This window comes from Chelonia mydas, chromosome 2 (genome assembly GCF_015237465.2).
Source record: "Chelonia mydas isolate rCheMyd1 chromosome 2, rCheMyd1.pri.v2, whole genome shotgun sequence".
Classification (NCBI taxonomy): domain Eukaryota; kingdom Metazoa; phylum Chordata; order Testudines; family Cheloniidae; genus Chelonia; species Chelonia mydas.
The window spans coordinates 18860573-18883299 of record NC_057850.1 but is presented as its reverse complement, the minus strand read 5'-3'; the positions used below and the strand labels follow the sequence as shown (position 1 = coordinate 18883299).

Sequence of the window (22727 nt, the reverse complement as noted above, 5' to 3'; positions counted from 1 at the left end):
AGGCCATTGTGTCCTTTCCATATTGCTAAATGGGAGGGGAGCCTCTGAGAGAGAGGAGTATGGAAAAGGCTTAGGAGCGGAGCTGGTTGCGAATTTTTTTGAAGCAATATTTTTTGGTTGGAAAATGCTGACTTATCAAAACCAAAACTCTTCAGGGGCAGGGGGGCAGTTGGGAAGATTTCTTGGATCCAGGATGGAATTTCTGGGCAAAACATAGGGACAGCCAGGTGCCCACCCAAGAACAGCCAATTGGTAAGGGCACTCAACTAGGATGTGGGAAACCCAGGTCCAAATGCCTGCTCTACCTGATTCAGAGCAGGAACTTTAACGTGTGTCTCCGAGCTGTGGGAGGGAGGGGGGTGGGGGAGGTGCTGGGGTTTTTTTAATGACATTTTTTTAAAAAAGTCTCGGTTTCATTCTGATGCATAATGACAACAAATGCCCAAACCTGAACATTTTTGGAAACATTGTTTTCCACCCATCCCTATCGATAACCACTGCCCGTCCCCTTCCCCACTCTACCTTCCTCAAGGATTCTGAAATGAAACCAAACAGCAACATGATGCCATAACATTGTGTGATCTTCTTTTAAGGGTCTAGGTTTTTGTTTTTTTTCTTTTCTTTGCTGCATCACCAAACCTGCTGAAATCCAGTGTTTGGATCTGTTCCCACCCTACGCTGATATAAATCTGTGTGTTTGTGGTGTGCTCTTCTTAAACCCTGGTGGAAGAGTGCTAACATGAACTGAGCACTTGGCTGACTGCCTGGGATGAAATGAACTTTCCCCTGCAATCACCACATCAGAACTTTCATTCACGATCTAACACAGCAGCGATCTTATAAAGGAATTGCTCCCTTGTCCTTTTGGCAACAACAACCCTGTATTTGTTCTGGTGACATACTGGAATGTGATGATTTTTTTTAAAGATACCGAGTTCTTTTTACAATAACTGACGAGATGGTAGAGCAGCCTGAGTGCAACCCCCCCCCCACTTATAAATTAAAAACACTTTTTATATATTTAACACCATTATAAATGATGGAGGCAAAGTGGGGTTTGGGGTGGAGGCTGACAGCTCGTGACCCCTCCCACCCATGTAATAACCTCGTGACCCGCTAAAGGGCACCGATCCCCACAGAACCCCTGTGGTAGAGTCTATTCACGTTATCCTCCTGCAAAAGCTTCTTCTGTTTCTTCCTATTGCCAGCTGTGGCAGTCTTTGCATCTCTTTGCATTGGGCTTTGCTGACACCTACTGATCACCCTCAGAGGCCAAATTCTGCTCGAAGTTACATGAGTGTAAAAGTGGAGTTACACCATTTACCAATGAATGAGGTGCTGGGTTCAAGCAGTTAAGGTGCTGGGGCTCAAGTAATTTTTTTACATTCATAAGTGATGCAGCCAGCCCAGAGGTGCTAGGGCTGTGAACTGCCAAGCCTAGAGGTGCCGGGGCTCAGCCCTGGCACAAATTAAGCACTGAAACTTACTAAGTTTTCCATTGGTGTTGCTGAGAGCAGCAGAATTGGGTTTCTGGTGTCAGTTGTATTGCTAAGCTAGTGAAATGCCACTTATGCAAAGCTGTTAATTTCACACAATTCTAACACTGACACACATATGGACATGCCAAGGGTCCCTGTTAACTTTCTACAGCCAACAGTATCACAAGTAGCTTTCTGGCAGGACAGTCAGCCACAAACCTATGGTTCACCATGTTGGGGCTGATCAGAATTAGCAACTTGAACTGGGCGTGTAAAGTTGCTATTAGTTGAACATATGACAATATCTGTGGCCTGGGACCCATTACCCTGTTGTCTGAACATCTCCCGGTCCTTAATGCATTAATCTTCACGACACCCGAGTGGGACAGGGAAGAGCTATTATCGTCATTTTACACATGGGGAAAACTGAGGCACAAAGAGACGAAGTGATTCGCTCAAGAGCACACAGGCACTGTGATTGAGCAGGGAATGGAAGCCCTGTTTGCTGAGTAATGTGCTAACCACTGGATCATCCTTCCTCAGTGTGGGATACAATTCATCCATGGGATTTATCTCTAATAGATATTACACTGGCAGTTAATTTTGCCCCACTATATGAATGCCTAACAGTGGTTATGCTGACAGATCTGAAGCTCCTGATGCCCATTTTGTAGGTCATTGCTACAGAAATCAATGATGGATTTGAAACCTCTAGGCTTGGACAGAGCAGGGAATTGCAGAGTCTTCCTAAAGAGCTGTGTTCTGAGTGCATGTTCTTCAAAAGCTCATCACAAGAAGAAAACCTCATTAAAATTAGTCCAAGGATCCACTAACTTCCACTGTGAGCTGCTGCAGAATGAAAGGATCAGCTGCAAAAAATCAAGCCAGCTGAGTCAGATATCCTTAAGCTACCCTCCTCATGAAAAGGTATCTGAGGCACATCATGTGATTTAGAGAGAAGCCAGGTTGAAACAGGTGTTTGATGGCTTAGCTACAGAGTATGTGTCAAAATGAACCCTATCGTATAGCTGTGTGTACTGGCCAGCCTGTGAAGGCTAGAGAACATAAATATATACATATGTAAGAAGAACATATGTTCTATGGGTTAGAAATGGTCTAGGCCAGCGGGAAGATAACAGTGTAGCAAGCGAAGCAGCTGTCAATTGCAATACAAGCCTGGATAGTGCTTCAGCTTTATGATGCCTGTAGTGTGTAGGTGTCCTAACTAGATCATTTCCTATACCATGCCTACAAGTATATCTGTAGTGAGCTGGGCTTGACAAAGGACACCAGGCATGCCCCCTAGGCCTCTCCTCAATTGCTATCAAAAGCAGTTGTGTCCCTGGTAAGGATCTATAAAGCAAAGCATTGTAGAATGGGAGACACATGTTGAAGTTAGCTCTTTCCGGCATTAGCTGTTTCTGACCCCCACTGTTAAACATGGTTCATTTGTATTGTGTTCTAATGCAATGGGAGTCTCCGATCTGTCTGTAATTTTCTGCTTAGTTACATGCAGCTATATAGTAGTAACATACTGAATTAAACCTACAAAAGTTGGAGAAGTGAACAGAACTAGATAATTGGGGCTGCCTTTAACTGCACATCCAAAATTTGAATGCACCTCCATCGTGCATGCAAATGGCCAATTATCCAGCTAAGTACTTAATTTGGGGAGTAAATGCCCTTCGGAGAGGGGGATGATTTCTGGAAGAATCTACTGATATCTGGCAAACTTGTAGGTTTATGACATCACAGATACCAAGGGACGGAGCCTTGATTAATTTAGAGATGAAGTGATTTTCATTCAAGTTGATTAATTTGGAATTCATTTTATGGACTGTTTAACTCTTCACACCAGTCACAGAGCTAGAAGGAAGGATCTCTTTAAAGATTCAACACACCTCATTTTTCAAGGCTAGCTAAGAAAGCTCCTAGTCCATATGGCTGAGTTCTTCAACTAACATCTTCAGCTAAACCAAAGTGACAGGACTATCTGAAGTGTCAAGATGTAAGGTAACAAAGAGAAATTTATTTTTATTTTCTGTTCCCATATCATAAAGATACAGTGCCCTAGCCCTTGCTCAATTGCTGGGAGAAGGGGAAGAGATTCCCAACCTTCTTATAGAAGGGTTTGAGGCTATCTCAGCCCTTGTACTTGGGGGTGGGTGAAGAGCATGGGGACTGCTCCCTCCATGCACCTCTGGGGGAGGGCATGTTGCTCAAAGGACACCGAGGTGAGTCTACACCCCTCTCCAGCGTGCAGTGGCGAAGCACTCTGCACCATCACAAGGGATACCACGGTGTTCTCATGGCCCTTGCACCCCAAAGACTGTGGTAGGGGTTAAGGAGGAGAGGTACTATGCAGTGTGATTCTCCCCGGGCACTATGGCTCTGTACTGCCACATACGCCACCTGCCACAATATGTATGGCACCATTTCTCAAAGTGAGAGATGAAGTAGCCCATTGTGAGAGTAAGTACTTAGACTGAGTGATAAAAGGCATATTTATGTAATGAATGGTAATGGATCCCTGGGACCCATTCTGGTGCATGCTGTAGATTCTTAGGACATGATCTTCTGCCCAGGGAGATCAATGGAAGAATGTTCAGACCCTTATTTTGAACATTTATAAAATATGTTTGGTACTCAAATGATCATGAGAGTTTTTCAAAGCAGCTATTTGCCTGGGTAAAGTATTGTATTAGATAACTCAAGGCATGTTCAGCAGCTTCTCTTGTGCCAGTGATGTCTTGTGTGTGTGGTAAAGGCCTGTGCTTTTGGTGTTGAAAGTCCCAGGTTGAGCAGTTTGTATTTGTATATAGGTGGCCAGGGCTTCTTTCCATCTGTCTCACTTAGGAGTTGAAGTGGGAGTGCAGAAATATCAGGAGATTGGCTGTTCTCACAGAATATATTCATTATTATTTACAGGGGCAACTAGAGATCTCCCTGCTGAAATCAGGGCCCTAGTGTGCCAGGCACTGTACATGCATTTAGAACCAGTCACTGCCCCAAATTGCTGCTGATCTAAATAGACAAGACTAAGGCTGCGAAGGTAAAAACATTCACGGAGAGGTGAAGTAACTTGCCAAGGTCATCAGCGTGGGTGAGTGGCAGAGCTGAAATAAAACCCAAATATCCTGACCCCCACGCTGCCTCTTATTTTTTCCCTGGCTGAAAGCAAAAAGGAATGGGAACTCCCTGCGCCAAGCAGAACCTGGGGGGCCTTGTAGGGCAGCTTCCCATCTGGTTCAGAAGCAGGTGATGCAGAGCCAGCCATTTTCTTAGTGTCCCTGATTGATTTACAAAATGATCACAAATCCAGTTTCCTTGGACAGAGGCGGTAACAAATGTCACACAGGGATCTCCCTCTTCCAGAAACATCAGGTCAGGCACCATTACCCTGCCCCCAGAAAGAGATCCTGTCTCTCTCCTTGGTCTCGTGTCAATCTTGTTGCTTCATTCAGTCTTCTTCTTTCTGCCTCAATCCTGGGTTTTCCACCTGGGAAGCCCCTCATCCCAGGCTGCTCACTGGGACCCTAATGGCCTGGAAAAGAGAGCCTGGACATCTACTCTCCTGTCCCGCCTCTCTTTTGCGATACAAAGGAAATTCAGAGCTCCAGGTGCTAGACCAAGGAGGGGGCTGTAACACGCACAAGGCCCTTAAAGACACTTGGTGTGGTGACTGCATATCATCATGCCTCTTTCTCTGGGGAATTTCATCCTGGCTGCTCCTACATCGGTGACTCCTAATGGATCGCTGCCATTGTCGTCAAACTGTAACAGACTCCTAGGAAAATTCTAGCCCAATTCTGCAGACTCAAGTTTAAGCATCCAGGCTTTGAGATATTGTTCTGAACTAAGTTACTGAAGACTTTTGGTCCGATTCTGTGCTGTGCCTCTGAGGTGCATCACAACATTTGCAGGGGAGCGGAGGGAGAGGGGGTCATGGTGACTCTAAGCCACCTTTCTGCCTCTCAATCCTAGGTTGTCCTGGGGGCTGTTGTAATTACAGCCACCTTCCCATGACACCCTGTGTCTGCAGCACAGCCTGGAATCTCTGCAGCACTGTCCCCCAACATGCCTCTTTCATCCCAGCCCCATCCTGCCATGTCCCCTACATTGGAGCTTGCAAAGGGGTCCTTGGAAAGAAGTCGGATGTCTGTGTTCCACAGTGCCTGAGCCGGGGGAATCCTCTCTCTACCAGTTACAGGGCTTTTAGGGCCCCTTCATGCTGCTCTGGCCCTCTTAGGCACTGTGAAGGGGCTGTAGCGCACAGGTGATGATACCATTTGAGTTTTGCTCCTCAGTAGTTGTGATATAACTATCACACAAGCCTTTACCGCACAACTCCCTGGAAATACCCACCCAGCCTGTGAGTCAGTTGACACTAAGGTTTAAAATGCTGTTGGTCAAAACCTTAGCCAGAAATATAGTTCAGAGATGAGTCAGTCTCATGCATAGTAATATGCAAGTGAATAAGAAAACGAACCTGTTTGGAGAAAGGGGATGAAATGGGAAAGATCAGAGGGAGGCAAGAGAAAACTGAAGTGGTGGGGGAAGGGCAGAAAACAGAAAAGAAAATGGTTAAAGAGTGGAGAGAGAGAAAATAGCATGGAGATAAGGGAGAGGGCGAGAAGAAGAGACAGAAACAAAGTAAAAACTACACCAAGAACACACACGAATTTGGTCCCAGCTTCATTAGCTGGAAAGTTTAGAGGCACAAGGAGTGAATGGTTAGGTCCTTTATAGTTAGTAAATTTCTTTTTCTTCTCTAGCAGAAGAGGAGGGGGCCTTTACCTTTTCCCTTGTCCTTCAACCCCCTCCCCCACTACCACAGTCATCTCTTAAATGACACCTTAAGGCACCATCCTGCAAATAGTTGCTACCATGAAGTGGCAAGTGATCACTGGTCATGGTAGGAAGTGTGTGCAGGATCAGGCCTTTGATAGCAAAGTCTGTAAGGTAGAGACCCTGGGTCAGATCCTCAGTCGATAAATTGGCACAGCTCAATCGAAGCCCATATTCTTTATTCTTCTATTAAGCGTCCTACAGATCGTAGAATATCAGGGTTGGTAGGGACCTCAGGAGGTCATCTAGTCCAACCCTTTGCTCAAAGCAGGACCAGTCCCCAACTAAATCATCCCAGCCAGGGCTTTGTCAAGCCTGACCTGAAAAACTTCTAAGGAAGGAGATTGCACCACCTCCCTAGGTAATGCATTCCAGTGCTTCACCACCCTCCTAGTGAAAACATTTTTCCTAATATCCAACCTAAACCTCCCCCACTGCAACTTGAGACCATTACTCCTTGTTCTGTCATCTGCTAGCACTGAGAACAGTCTAGATCCATCCTCTTTGGTCGTTGAAAGCAGCTATCAAATCCCCCCTCATTCTTCTCTTCCGCAGACTAAACAATCCCAGTTCCCTCAGCCTCTCCTCATAAGTCATGGGTTCCAGTCCTCTAATCATTTTTGTTGCCCTCCGCTGGACGTTTTCCAATTTTCCACGTCCTTCTTGTAGTATGCGGCCCAAAACTGGACACAGTACTCCAGATGAGGCCTCACCAATGTCGAATAGAGGGGAACGATCATGTCCCTCGATCTGCTGGCAATGCCCCTACTTATACATCCCAAAAATGCCATTGGCCTTCTTGGATATGTTGACTCATATCCAGCTTCTCGTCCACTGTAATCCCTAGGTCCTTTTCTGCAGAACTGCTGCCTAGCCGCTTGGTCCCTCGTCTGTAGCGGTGCATGGGATTCTTCCGTCCTAAGTGCAGGACTCTGCACTTGTCCTTGTTGAATCTCATCAGATTTCTTTTGGCCCAATCCTCTAATTTGTCTAGGGCCTTCTGTATTCTATCCCTACCCTCCAGTGGATCTACCTCTCCTCCCAGTTTAGTGTCATCTGCAAACTTGCTGAGAGTGCAATTCACACCATCCTCCAGATCATTTATGAAGATTTATGGCTCTAATTAAACAATGAGGAAAACACTGTCTGAACAGCTGAACATCCATCCTTGCTCCATGAGAGCCAACATTTTACTACTTTCCAATTAAAGCTGTTTTTTGATGTACTCTTGTGTCCACGGGACTTTGCAGCAATCTATTCTGTAATCCAGGCAAAGTCTCAAGACTTCCCCAAACTCAGTTTGAACCAAACTACACAGGAATCTTTGTAAAGAACAATCTTGGGCCTTTTGAAAACGTACTGAATGCTCAGAAGTACTAATGCGTTCCACATTTGGTCTTTAAATGCTAATTGGTAGCATACTGTGTATGGGATCACACTTTGACTAGCCAGTATTTCCTAGGTCATGTCCCTGCAAGACCTGCTCTGCCCCCAGTGCCTTTATGTGACCTGCCCTTTTGAACTTTTAATCCTACTTCTGGTCAAAGAGCAATAGTAGCTCAATCCATGCTTTAAACCACTGGAATTTTTCCCTTGGCTTTTTAAATATTTGCTTGTGTGGTCCCCCCACTTCCTTAGCTGGTTACGATGCAGGATGTCTTGTGAAGGCCTAACTGAAGGACTCAGAAGCACCTGGTACTTTATGATAAAACTGTTGTCCTTGGTAAACATCAGAGGGTTGTGGGTGATGTTGTGTTTTTTTTTAATGTATTCTAATATTTATCCGATTAATCTGCCATTTCCCTGTGAAATTATGAACTTTGCTGACCATTTAAGCAAGCTAGTTTTATATATATATATAAGGTGTGTGAGAGAAGAAAAGCCACCAAGAAGCTCTTTATCAAAACAGTGCTTGGAATGTAGCCTCGTGGAGGCTAATCAGCAATTTAATAGCAATGGTAAGGGGAACTATCAGAAAACGAACTATACAGAAAGGAGGGGGAGAGCCTCAACTGGTGTCAGTCAGTGGGCTAATTTGAATTTGATGTAACTAAGCACTTGGGTCCCCTCCCCCATCCTTTCCCCTTCTCTTTCCCCCAAATGAGATTCATATGAAAATAAGACCTCCTTAAGAGAGCCACCTGCATCACTAAGCATTATTTGTACCAGAGAGTGAGAATGATTTAATAATAATACCTTGGTCTCCTAGACTTTTCATCCCACGTTCGTACCCTACCACTGGTCTAAAGGTGGGAGTGAGAGGGTGACAGCAGCAACACCACCACCTCTTCTTCCTTTTCCGGCCATTTTGCCAAAATGCCTTGTGTCAAATTTGAAAAAAAAATTGTATCACCCAAATGCATTTTTCATCTAAACTATTTGTCTGAAAAATTGTACCCAGCTCTAGTTGCATCAACACTTGTTTGTTGAAATTAGCTTTCTGTTTCCAGAAATACAGCCAGAGTATACTCCTTAACCTGTCATCTATGCAGGGCAGGTGCATCCAACTGCTGACAGTGTACCAGAAACAGCTTCTTCTGGAGCAGTAGCTCAAGGGGCAAAACAAAAGCAAACTATGTTGTGGCATGTTTGGGATGTATGTGTGAGATAATTGTGTGTTTGCGTGCATCCATCTGCAGCATGTATGCACTTGGTTTTAAGTGATGGCATCAACCTCAAATGGCTTGGAGGTGAGGTGTGGGTTAGATAAAAATCCAGATCTTTAGAGGCCTACTGGAAATTTACCTGAACTTAGGGTGCGTTCTAGCTCTTAGGCAAGTTGTTGGCAAAACTCCCATTGTATTCAGTGGTGCAGGATCCTTATTCAACAGCCAAAATTCTCAGAACCTCTGGGTGTTCTCATGATACTTCGAGTTCCACTTGCAGGATGTAAGCGGAGAATAAATACCAAAAACTTCAAATATGCAGAGTCATTTTCCTGTGAAATAAATCTTAATATTATGGAAACTGCCCCTGTCGGATACATACACCCTGTATTATCTAGGCCAGAGAAACAGGCAGCATACAATACATCCAATCTGAAAAGGGAACACTACTTTATATAAACAAGCATTCTTATTTATATTCAGCCCCAATCAGAATCAGGGTAATGGTATGCTAGGTGCCGTACAGCCACATAGGGAAAAACAGTTCTTGCCCTGAAGAGTTTACAATTTAATTTTAACACAAGACATGATAAGCTGATATAGCAAACAAGCAGAAGGTGGCAATAACATTGACAGGAAGTCATGGTCACTTAAATTGGCCATATTCATGATCTGCAGAGTGAAGGGATTCAAATTTTAACCATAAAGTGTTTTGTCTCCAGATCCAGGCCACTTAGCTGTTTGGAAATAAGCAAGAAGCGCTATTTCCAATTGCTTAACTAAACTGAGCTGAATGATCTACCCAGATTGGCACATATCTAATTTCTCTGTTACCCAATACACCTGTCTGAGATGGGGCTTTTGTGTGACTGATGCGTCAGTGATGTAGCATCTAATCCCTCTGAGTAACAAATCTAGAAAATCTTGGGAAAGATCTATTGATGACTCACTAGTCTATAAACTGCATTACATCACAGTTCCTTTAGGACAGTTTAAATTCTGACCGCTAATCAAACATCTAGGAATATTAACTGAATCCCTGCTCTGGACTCTACAAAGGCTATTAATCTTAATGTAAAGTTATCTTAAAAACACCCATAGCTATCTTAAAGAAATGGGTTCATTCTATATTTTCAGTAGCTACTGAATTATAGTGAGGATTGAACACTACCATCCCTAACCTTTTGTTGGTTTACAGGTTTGGTGTTGTAATTATTGACAGATAGTGGGGAAGACTGTGTAAATCCCCCAGAAAAGACAATGGGTCTAAATCTGCCATGACGTGCACCCAGTGAAATACCCTTTACCCATTCAACCGGTGTGCATCAGGACAGAATATTGCTCATCGGCTTTTTAGCTCAGATTACTGGTCTGCGTAGTTTTCTGTGCAATGCTGGTGAAAGCAAAACTTAGACCATCAAAGCTATAGGTTTCATGTGGTTATGCTCATAGTAGTGACACTGCGAGTAACGTAAGGGAACAGGAAAAAAGCTGCTGTTTGTAGGTAGGGAAAGACAGACCAGCAGAGATCATATGTCCACTCCCATTAATCCTCCTCAAGTAGTCTTTAAGCTTGATCCAAAGTCACTGATTTCATTCCTCCCTCTCTACTGCCATTCTTGAGTCGCTATCAGGTTCCTTAACCCTGCTCCACCGTTTAGTAGGCTGGCCTAACTGGCTCAAATTAGACTGGGACCAATATCACCTTGTTTTGTGAGCTGCACCTGCTCCAAAACATTAAGGAATCCTAGAGGTGTAGAATTGGAAGGGACCCCAAGACTCTTCTAGTCCAGTCCCCTGCACTCAAGGCAGGACTGTGTAATAACTAGACCAGGGATCGGCAACCTTTGGCATGTCAGGGAAATCAGCTGGCAGGCTGGGACGGTTTGTTTACCTGCAGCATCCACAGGCTTGGCCGACTGCAGCTCCCACTGGCCACGGTTCGCTGTTCCAGGCCAATGGGGGCTGTGGGAAGTGGCGGAACAGCACATCTCTTGGCCCGTGCCGCTTCCCGCAGCCCTCATTGGCCTGGAACGGTGAACCATGGCCAGTGGGAGCTGCGGGTAGCTGAACCTGTGGACACTGTGGGGTAAACAAACCGTTCCGTCCCGTCCCGCCAGCGGATTTTCCTGAGGGGCTGCATGCCAAAGGTTGCCAATCCCTGAACTAGACCATTCCTGCCAGGTGTTTGTCTAACCTTTTCCACACACAACTAGTCTGAACAGAAGATGTTTGTTTCCATCACAAAACACTAATTTTATGTTAATAACAAAGTAAAAGATGGAAGAAAAACTTTCACCCCAGAGCCAGACTCCCTAGCTTTGGGGATGATTGGATGTGGAGCCAGATCCAAATCTTGCAGCTTGAGTCCACCTCTAATAAGGTCAGCAATAGAGCTGGTCAAGTATTTTCCATCAAAACTGTGTTTTCACAGGAAAATTCAAGTCTTGGCTAAATGCAATGTTTTGCAGAAAGTCTCTGCTTTCTGTAGAGCACTGATTCCCTCCGCCCCCAAATGCATACCCCAAAATTCAGCAAAACAAAAATACTTTTATTTGGATAGTCTGAGTTTCCTCATGGAGCTGTTTGTTTTCTCCTCATGCCCTCATTCTGCTCAGTGGGCCTCGCTCCCCATCTAGAATGCATCTCCCATGAAGCACCACAGCCTTTATTGTATCCCCTTCCATCATCAACAAGGGGAGAAAGTGGTGCATCATGGGAGATGTAGTCAGTCCAGGGAGCCCAGCCTACAGAGTAGAATAGGAGCCTGAAGCACCCGAATTCCAACTCGCATGAAGAACTAGGGAAGCATTACTCAAAACTGAAATTTTTTTCTTTTTGCCACAAAGTCAAACTTTTCTGTGGAAAAACTTCAATGAATATGTATTCTTTTTCATTTTTCTCTAAACTTTTGGAAGCCTATTTTCTGACCACTTCTAGTTAACAGTTGTGTCAGTTGCCTTTTGTTCCTTAAATGCCTCTGAGCCCTTATTCCTGGATGTGAATTGAGCTCTATGTGTATTCAAACTATTGAGATGGTCTACTCTCTTGTCCGTGGGCCTGATCCAAAGCTTTCTATTAAGATTTCTACTTCAAATCAGACCCCTCTGGATCAGACCCCATATGTAGAGCTGTCCTTAATCATAAGCTGTGTAAGTGGCCAGTGAACGTCCCTTTCTCTTCTGCTAAATCAGCAACTCGTGCTGGATTGATTCTACCACCACCACCTTCGGAGTATCAAAACTACAATAGGACACACATAATGGTTTGATGCCCTCACTCGTCACCCCTCAACAGTGTGAACCCGGCTCTTTTTTGGTGCCTCACCTAAGACTCCAGCCCTATTTGCGTTTGTGCTCCAATCAGCGCCAACAGATGGCTCTTTCATGGAAAGATGTATAGCGTTCAGGATTACGTCATTTGGAAAAGTAGCCACTATTTCTAGTGTTCTGAGATCTATCTGTGTTAAAATGGTAAGCTGTCACTTTAAATTTCAGGAGGTTTTCCTGATCCTGCTTGCCAGGAAAGGGGGCTCTGTGGGGGAAGTGTGGGAGCTAGTCCTAGCAGCAGTCAGTCTGCAGACAGCTAGCTGTTAAAAAGGTGGAGTGTGTTGTACCCTCTCTGCTTTAGGGAGTAGCTTGTTTTGTCTCTGTTTTGGTTACTGCGTGTTATCATTCTGGATTCTAAGAAATAAAGTCGTGTTATGTTGCAACCTTCCAGCAAGAGTATTTGATGTTTTTTTTTTTTTTAACTTTTGTGTGTTTGCTGTAAACACGTGACACTATTCACATGCAATAATCTTTCCTCAGCTGCAGTGTCATCAGAGAGCTTAGAATGAACACATACGGCAGTTCCACGGGCACGCTTCACCAAGATCTCTGTTAGTAACAGGCATGTTTATGCAATTCAGTGTTACGGTTCAAAAACAAAATTCTGTTCAGACAGGTCAAAAATGTGCTTTAAAAACACACCCTTAATGTATCCCTTGCATCTGAAAACATTTGGTGGGTTTTTTCTTTTGTACAGCGCACAGTAACTGAACCCCAGTCCTTCCCCTGAGCCTAAACTTGAGGATGCTGGAAACTACATTGAACCTAAAATACATGAAGATATATAGCAGGGGCTATCACATTTTTTTTTCTCTCAGCTGCCTCCACAGAGTCTTAACTGTAGAGGGGTCAGTACTGATGAGTAATTTTGTATGTTGTGCTGCTCCAATACCTAGAAACAAAAGTAAATGTCAGAGGTTCAGAATTTCCTGGCCCTGGTTTAGAGTCAAACTTTTAATGCTGTTTGAATGTGCGGCCGGTGGGGAGTGAGTTTGGTTGTGCTGATCTGAGAAAGAAGTAAATACTCAGAAATGTCACCAGTAGGACAGGTAATTCTTTGCATTTGAAGTGCTTGCAAACCTTTGATTTTTATTACTTTTTCTGGTGCTTCCAATGCCTGTTCCAGGCCCAAGTCTAATCAAGCCTAATGTGCTTTCAGTTGGGACCTTGAGGAAGAATGGAATGGTCTTAGGGTTAGGTTGCTAGCCTGGGATTTGTGAGACAGTTTGATTCATTGCTCCACCACAGGCTGTCTATGGGCAAGTCACTTAGTCTCTGTGAACTTTAGATCCCCATCTGTAAAATGGGGATAATAGCACTTCCTTACCTCGCAGGGGTGCTATGAGGGTAAATAAGACTGTGAAGTGCTCAAGGAACTATGGTAATAGGGGCCATATGACTTCCAAAGATAGAAGTCCACAGGAGTCTCTCCATTAACTTATGTGGATTTACAATCAGACCCTCCGCGCTACATATTATTTAAAATACTACATAATATTAATGCAATACTTAAAAATAACAAGTCCATTATTGTGCAGTCCTATAACAGTAGCAACATTGACCCACCATCTTGATCTCACACACCTAGAATTTTCAGACATCATTCCATGGACCCTGCTTTGCCATAAATGCCTACAGATCAAGACAATTTTTTTGCAGCATCCCCTGAAGGTAGTCAAATTAAGGCTCTTGCAAACCAGCTAATGTTTTCAACATCCTTGTGAAGTAATAACTACTATCTCTAGGGGAAACCAAGACAATCTTTCTGTGTGTGGAGATATGGGTGGCCATGCCATCTCGCTGGCTTGCCTCTGTGATCTTTCACGGGTGTATACATTTTATCAGAGCTGGTTCAAGACAGGAAAAACTAGTTGGGGGGTGGGGAGGGAGGTGGAGGGAGAGGTTAAATGAAAGATTCAAAACAGATGTATATTTTCACTTCTCTACCCCAAAACTTTTTCTGTTTTTAATATAATACACAAATTTAATTTTAATTAAAAACATTACCAAACTGGCTATTCAATATTTTTCATTTACTGCAAATCTGATATATGGACAGACACACAAATTTGGATAACCATTTTGATGATTTTTAGTGTTACTCATCAATTTTTTTAAAAAACAACGTTTTTAGCCAAAAATGTTTATATTGTAAGCAACTTTCATGTTTTGATGTCAATTTTTTGTGTTTAAAAAAAGTCTGTAGAAAAGGCCATTTTTGGACAAATTGTTTAACATTGTTCAGTTCTGGTATTTTTTTTTTTTCTAGTAGAGCATGCAGTTCATAGATTTGTAAAGTTAAAACCCAGAGGGACCATGAGATCAACTAGCCTGACCTCTTGTATATCGCAGGTCATTAAATTTCACCCAGCTATGCCTGTGTCAAGCCCAATAATTTGTCTAACTAAAGACAATAGGCACTTTTCAAGCATGAGAGGGAAAGATCTCTACCCCAAAGCTGAGAGTCTAAAAAGACAAAACAGTGATGGGAGGGGGGAGAAAGGAATGGCAGAATAAAAGTAAAATGGTGACCCTGCAGGATTCCTCCTGCTTGTACTAGGTAAGGAAGAGGGGAGTGTTGCCAGATCTCATGCTGCCATCCCAGAGACAGCCAGTTGTCTTGGAGTAAGGAGTCCTGGGCTATATTACCAGCTCTGCCATTCGCATTCTGTGTGACCTTGAGCAAATCACTTACCTTCACCGTGCCTCAGTCTTCTCAGCAGTAAAATGGGAGTAACTAATCTTTTGTCTCCCTTGATGAAACCTTTGGAGATGGATGCTAAGTGCCTAATAAAAGCTTATTATTGTTATGAATGAGAGTCAAGGAATGCTCAGATCCACCAGCTGTTGGTGTAAGTGGGTTAATGGACTCCGTTAATCAAGCCAGATCTGCCCAAGGCACATGTAAATTTTCTCTCTGTAGTAGAATTTGACCAAGCTACAGGGAGATACTGCTGTTACAAAACATTTCCCCTGACTCTACCTTTGATCTCTATCCTCGAGGTCACATCAGTTTCCTGATCTTCTGAGAACAAGATGGTGGTTTCTTAGAAGCACCTAGTACACATCCAGCGGCTGTTATCTGGCTTACAAGTAGCATCTTCTCTCGTGTAATGGGGGAATACACAGAAGATGGAAACTTATAGTGAAAGGTCAGGAATTTTAAAAAAGTGTGAGATTCTGTACTGGTGTTTTCTCTCTTCCTATCTCCCCACCTCCTGACCCTCTGTTTTTGTCTAATCAGCATGTGGGACAAATGTGGGCTCCTACCAAATGTGTAATATGATAAATAACTGCTCAGTGGTCTAATACCTGGTGTGGTGGCCTCTGGATATAGGCTGTAGTGTTGATGATTCCACTTGACTTTTAAAGGAATCAGTTGGATTATAAATGTGGGGGGGGGGGGCGGGGGGTTGGTTCCCTGATAGTAGGGTAACTGGGGTTAGTAGAGGTTACACCGAGAAGTGTGTACCTGTCACGACGCTGAGGGAAGTGAAATTGTTTGCTGAGGGAAGTGAAATTCTTCCATCCACAATCCTTCTGCTTGTGTATAGGGTTTTTCATATAAAAAATAAAGGAATCCAGCTTGAAATATGGCAACAACAACAAAAAAATCCTGTCTGACTATTTGAAGCATTATATTTTTGGGTGTCAAGTTAGGATTTATATCTCGAAACTGAGCAGACAGACAAAAGAAGAACTTTGCTATCCCCCTGTTAACAGCAGGTTACACATCTGGCACCAAAATCATTGACTTCTATCCTCTGGGCTTTTTCTATATACTGTAGAAAACAACATGCAAATTTGTTCCACTTTGTATAATATACTTAAATAGTCAATGGGCCAGAAATAGGGAGTGAGAGTGACTCTATAGCCCAGTGGTTAGGCTGCTTGGCCGGAAATTTTTTTCCTACTTTTTTTTTTTTTTTATTTCAGTTAGTCCCGAAATGATTTTTTTTTTTTCCCAATTGCGCTGTAACTGTTCATACCCAGTTTTAAGTGAATTTGCTTTGATCAGGCTTCTGGTCACATAATTAAGTGCTTTGCTGAATCAGGGCTCATTGAGTAAGTCATTAGTTAGGAATGAGTCATTGAGCTCTTTGTGAAACTATGATCAGAATATATATAGTCCATTTTTCCTAAATTAGCTCATTGCTATTGTGTTTCTCTGAAACAGAGACGGGATTCTGGACTTAAACATATCACTGAAATACTGTAAATACTATTACTGCTTGAGCACTTTAATCATGTCTCTTTCCTCAAAGGAGATGTATGAATGATAGTAAGTCAGTTCTGGTGTCTTTTCCACTACATGCACTAAACAAATAATAGTTTATCCAGATGCAACACTGTGCAATATACACCAGTCAAGTTCAGACACTCTCGGGTAGGGAAAGTGGAACCAAACACCTCCGTATGTGTGGATGGAGAAAAGTGCCAGAGCCAGAGATCCACAGCCACTTTGATATTTTAAAAAAAACAAAAAAAAACTCTATGCAGCAGCATGAATAGACTCTGTAGGTGTGTAACTGGATATCTTCCCACAGTTCAGCGTTAACAGCCCAGCCAAGTGGCCGCTGGATAGAAGTCGTAGTGATTTTCAGTGCCAGATGTGTAACCTGCTGTTGATGGGGGGGGGGGGGGGGGGGGAGTTCTGCTTTTGTCTGTCTGCTAGGTTTCATGATAAATTCTAACTTGACAAAAATATAATGCTTCAAATAAAGTCAGACAGGAATGCCCATGGAACAAATGGGTTTTCAGGGAAGACGTGAATCACAAGTCTATTAGTCTGGTGAACTGTTAATAGAGGTCGGGAATCTTTTTTTCCAGAAACAGTGATTGGACAGCCAATATATACTATATGGTCGAATGTTTTTCTCTGGGACTATCCTAGATTGTTAATTCCATGGGGCAGAAATTGTGTGTCTTTGTTTTTATCAAACAGACCACTCATCAGTTATTGATTCAAGATCCGCAAAAAGAAAAGGAGGACTTGTGGCACCTTAGAGACTAACAAATTTTATTTGAGCATAAGCTTTCATGAGCTACAGCAGTGAGCTGTAGCTCCCGAAAGCTGATGCTCAAACAAATTTGTTAGGCTCGAAGGTGCCACAAGTCCTCCCTTTCTTTTTGTGGATACAGACTAACACGGCTGCTACTCTGAAAACTGTTCAGGATCTGTGGTTCAATGTAAGCAATTGCTATTATTGTTATGAGTATGCTATGTGACTGTGAAAGGTCTCTGAAACAATATTTTTTTACATAGATTTAGAGCTAGTGAGGAAAACAGAATTTCTGTCTCAGGGGGAATTCCTACACTTTGAAATGTTTGTCTCAACTAAAAGTCAAAATCTTGAAATATTTTGCAGAATGGAAATTCCAAAATATTTTGATTTGGACCTTCTGAAACAGGTGGCCAACCTGAGCCTTGAAGGAGCCAGAATTTACCAATGTGCATTGCCAAAGAGCCACAGTCATACGTCCGCATTCCTCAATCAGCTTCCCCAGCGCCTGCTGCCTACTGGCAGCCCCGCCGATTTAGTGCCTCCCCATCCATCCCCGCACCTCCTGATCAGCTGTTTTGTGGCGTGCAGGAGGCTTGGAGGGGAAGGGGAGGAGTGAGAGCATAGCAGGCTCAGGGGAGGGGGTGGGAAGGGGAGGAGTGGGAGCAGAGCCAGGGGTTGAGCAGTGAGCATCTCCCGGCACATTGGAAAGTTGGCGCATGTAGCTCCAGCCCCAGAGTCGGTGCCTATACAAGGAGCCACCTATTAACTTCTGAAGAGCCGAATGTGGCTCCGGAGCCACAGGTTGGCCACCCCTGTTCTGAAACAACCTAATTTTTTTGATAATGTCCAAACGCTTCATGTCAATAATATGGAAACAATATATAATAAAATAAAATTAATACTAAATGACAAACTCCACTTCAGCTTTGAATTTTCCCACTGAAAATTGTCAAAAATCCATATATTCATGCAAAACATTTTGAAGAAACAGCATTTAATGACACAAAGATGTTTTCCTGAAATTTTTTCAACCAGCTCTATTTCTATTAAGATGTGGTCCACACTATGGTAATTTGAGCATTGCTTCTATACCACCAATACCCAGACTAGTTTTTCCTCAGCTAAACTGAGAAAGTAAATTACCTGGGACCTGGTGAGTTTTTATGAGCTGACTATAGTATTCATAAACTTGGAGTGTCCCAGTAAGTAAATAGTAACCACTTCCTCCAGCTGAGACAACATTCCTTGGCTGTAATGTTCATGTAACATCTGGAAAGTGAATTCACTCCATCTTAATAGTGACTAGTAATAGATGTCTTCAACTCCCGAGCACATCTCACACTGCACATAGGAAGGGAAGGTTTTTTTTATTGTTAGCTACTTCCATCTTAAAATCTGTTAATCCTCTATTCCTTTCTGGTATTAATACATCCTCAGATTGTCTGTAACTGGTATAATTAAAGAATCCTAAGACAGTCATCAGGGTGACATTGTTAGGTATTATACAATGCCTAACATAGAATAAAGGGAGAGTCCCTGTCCCAAAGAGCGTACAGTTTAAGTAAGAAAGTCAACGTTTTCTGACCAACAGGTCCTGAGGATTGATATCCAGGAGATCACAGTCTCACCAAATTCAGATGCAAATTAGTGTCAGGCTCAGGCTGATTGAGATTAATAACCTTGAGAACCTCAGATGAAAGGGACTCTAAAAGTGTGCAGGGTTTTCCAAACTTCAGTTCAACCTCACAACATGCCTGTAAACTATTATTGTATTATTATTATTTGTTAAACACTCTTCGCAGCCCAACAAAGGTAGAGAGAAATGAAATGATTCATCCAAGGTCACAGCCAGCTAGTGGCACATAATAAACTTGACCTATTGAGGGAATATTGAAAAAATTGGGTTTCTTTAGTCAACAGAAGACTGAGAGGGGACATAACAGTTTTCAAGTATCTAAAAAGGTTGTTACAAGGAGGAGGGAGAAAAATTCTCCTCCTTAACCTCTGAGGTGAGGATCAGAAGCAATGGGTTTCAGTTGCAGCAAGGGTTGTTTATGTTGGACGTTAGAAAAAACTTCCTAACTGTCAGGGTAGTTAAGCACTGGAATAAGTTGTCTCGGGAGGTTGTGGAATCTCAATCACTGGATATATTTAAGAGCAGGTTAGACAAACACCTGTCGGGGATGGTCTAAATCGGGGATTGGCAACCTTTGGCATGCGGCCCGTCAGGGAAATCCGCCGGCGGGCCGGGATGGTTTGTTTACCTGCAGCGTCCGCCGGTTCAGCCGATCGGAGCTCCCACTGGCCGTGGTTCACCGTTTCAGGCCAATGGGGGCTGTGGGAAGCAGCGGCAAGCACATCCCTTGGCCTGAACTGCTTCCCACAGCCCCCATTGGCCTGGAACGGTGAACCGCGGCCAGTGTGAGCTGCGATCGGCTGAACCTGCAGACGCTGCAGGTAAACAAACTGTCCTGGCCCAGCAGTGGATTTCCCTGATGGGCTGCGTGCCAAAGGTTGCCGATCCCTGGTCTGAATAATCCTTAGTCCTGCCAGGAGTGGAGGGGACTCGACTAGATGACCTCTCAAGGTCCCTTCCAGTCCTATGATTTTTATAATCAGGAATATATGCCAAGAACAGAATCTCCTGCCAATCTCTGATATAAGCACATTGAGGAATGCTAGGATAATTTAGCCTATTCTAGTGAAAGTGCTTTTAGTTTCTATCAGGTTGGTAAGCACTATGCTGATCAGAAGTTACTAGTTTGACTCACAATCTGGTTGGGTTTTTTTTTGTGTACCTCCAAATAAGGTTGAAAGTTCCTGATTTCCAGTCAGTAACACGTGAGCACCTTAGTGAGTTCCCCTTACTTAGCTGAGATTCATCAATACTGATGCCTCTTTGGAAGGGCTGACACTTAATGACACAACCCAGATGAAGTCAACTGAAACCTCAGCTTTTTCAGATGGGACATATTTTTCACTCATCTATCAAAAAAAGAAATTCTTTATTGGAAACTTTATTTGGGTCAGTGTTAATGATATGTTTGAACCAAATGAAATGCAGTAAAAATCTGGACTTGGTTACTCATGAAGAGCCCTTTCGACTCTGGGACAGTTTAGTTTTCAGCAGTCTTGCACTCTCTCTCTTATTATCAGATGGTTTGCATTATGATTTCCCCTACCAGTTTTCTCTTTCTAATGAGGCTTTCGCTCTAAGATTTTATGTGGTTCACTTAATGTGGTGGAGAAATAAGAGTGGGATACTGTACCCATTGCGCTTATGATTGTACCAAAATTAGGCCTAATCAAGGACAGTTTTAGGAGCTCAAGTTGGACTCCGGCTCCCCACAGGATGAAAGATCATTGCAGTCATTGAATCTTCTAAAGCTCAATGGAGGAAGGATGGTCTGGTGATTAAGTTACTAGATGGGGACTTAGGAGCAGTGGGTTCAGTTGCTGGCTCTACCTGGGTGACCTTGGACAAATCACTTTAATCTGTGCCTCAGTTTCTCATTTGTAAAATGGGGGATTATAGTCCTTTTTCCTCACTCTTTGTCTGGGTTGTCTAGTCTATATTTAGGACTATCCACAAAGCAAAAATTTCATGTCATGAAAAAAATCAAGGTTTTGCATGTTTGTTTTCATCCTGCATCAGAACAAAATGAGGGATGAAGAGGAGAGGGAAAAAAAGAAACCACGGACACAGACACACCTCTAGGATAGCCTATAGGTTAGGGTACTCACCGGCAATGATGTGGTATATCCAGGTTTAAATCCTCCTGATTCAGCTGAGAGATCCAGGTTCAAGTCTGCTCTGAATGCCCTCACCCTTTGGCTATTCTGGAATCTCGCATGCGCTCTGCTTCTGACCCAATATTCCATCCTGGAACCGAGAAAGTTTAGTTGAAACTGATAACATTTCTGCAAAACAATTTGTTTCTATATTTTCAATGAAAAACACTTGTGGGCATCCAGTCTGTGGGCACACCACTAAGCACATTGCACCAACCTGCTTACTTAAGATGAGGCACTAGCAGATGTACTAAGGAGAAGGTTCCTGCATTAGCAGGGAAATGGACTAGATGACAACAGGTCCTTTCTGTTTCTAACTTCTGTGATCCTAAGACTAATTTCCATTCATTAAAACACAGCTCTTAACTACAGAGGGGGCTGTGTGTGTTTTCTTCTCCCCCGCCCCAATATGTGTTAACCATTTGAATGGGACCTGGCTACTGATCCATTCCTGAAAGTTGATGATAGCTTTTGTTTTAAGAATAGTGAAATGAAATGGCATCACCACTTTGGCAACTGACTATGGGTGGCTCATGTTGTAGGTAGCTGCTGTGTAAGATCGGAGACAGGATTCAGTAGCTAGATGTCTTTACCAGAGAGAAAATCTAATTTATTAAAGCAAAAAAAAAAGTTTATCCCAGTGCAAGAGGCCCATCCTTGAAGAGTCATTTGCATCAGCACTACAAATAGCTGGTGGAAAGAAGCTAGCAGGGGGCTAAGTATAAGATTAATTACAAACTATTCTGCTAACTTGCTATCAGGATTTATGGGACATAATTTGGATCAAGATGCTTAAACTGGAGCTGCACTTATGACTAGACTAACACTGTTTTGTCCTCTTTTCCACTGAAACAGATCCATGAAGTATTCACCTGCCCTTCAGAAATCATCTCCACCATCCTTTTTTTAGAAAGAAGGTCTAAGAGGAAGCTGAACATTATGCCACTCAGAACATGCAGTAGAGATTAGATATTCTTTAAGGACAAAGTACTTTTTATAACCTATTTGGTGGTGCTAAGTGCTGAAGGCTGGAATGTTGTTGCCTCGATAACACTGTCTGGGCTGCTCAGTGCTTCTGTCCTTGGAGCTCCAGTGTTAGCAGATAATAGAGCCTGCTGATTCAGCAGACCTCGTTGTTACTCAAGAAAGACCACAGGCACAGTTAAGTAACAAAGGTGCTCTGCCAAGTTGATTGCCCTCAAGGCACATTACTAGCATCCCGTAGGAACTACTAATACACTAGCATATGAGTGTCCAGTGACCAGGAATGGCTCAATGAGAAGTGGGATTTTCTGCTGTCCCCTCAGCCACACAAAGGGCTAAGGCAAGGTACCCTGACATTTATAGACTGAGACAAACAACTGGAATAAATAACTTATGTACCACCTTAAATGTTTCATGACATCAATTACCTCCCCTTGTTCCTGATATCTCAGACGCAACATCCCTATTCATTGTTCTGTCAAACCATCTTATCTTGTACTAGATTGAGGTGTATCTGTACTAGCCTTGAAATATATTTATGGAAATAGCTAATGCCTAATATACTAGCAACAACTTTGCCAAGTTCATGTACAGGACAGTGAACTTGTAAGCATCTGCTTTATTACATGGCCTGACTTGGGTTCACAGCCCCTGGTTCAGGCTTCAGATTTGCACCAGGTCCAG

General features: G+C 43.2%; 1 long non-coding RNA gene across 1 annotated transcript; it reads left to right on the top strand.

The window, feature by feature from the left end:
- Positions 1-3125: 3125 nt before the first annotated feature.
- Positions 3126-22450, top strand: LOC122464390. The gene is made up of 3 exons (XR_006288350.1): positions 3126-3491; positions 15265-15413; positions 21915-22450. It is a non-coding gene; the product is annotated as an uncharacterized LOC122464390 (long non-coding RNA).
- The last annotated feature ends 277 nt before the right edge of the window (positions 22451-22727 follow it).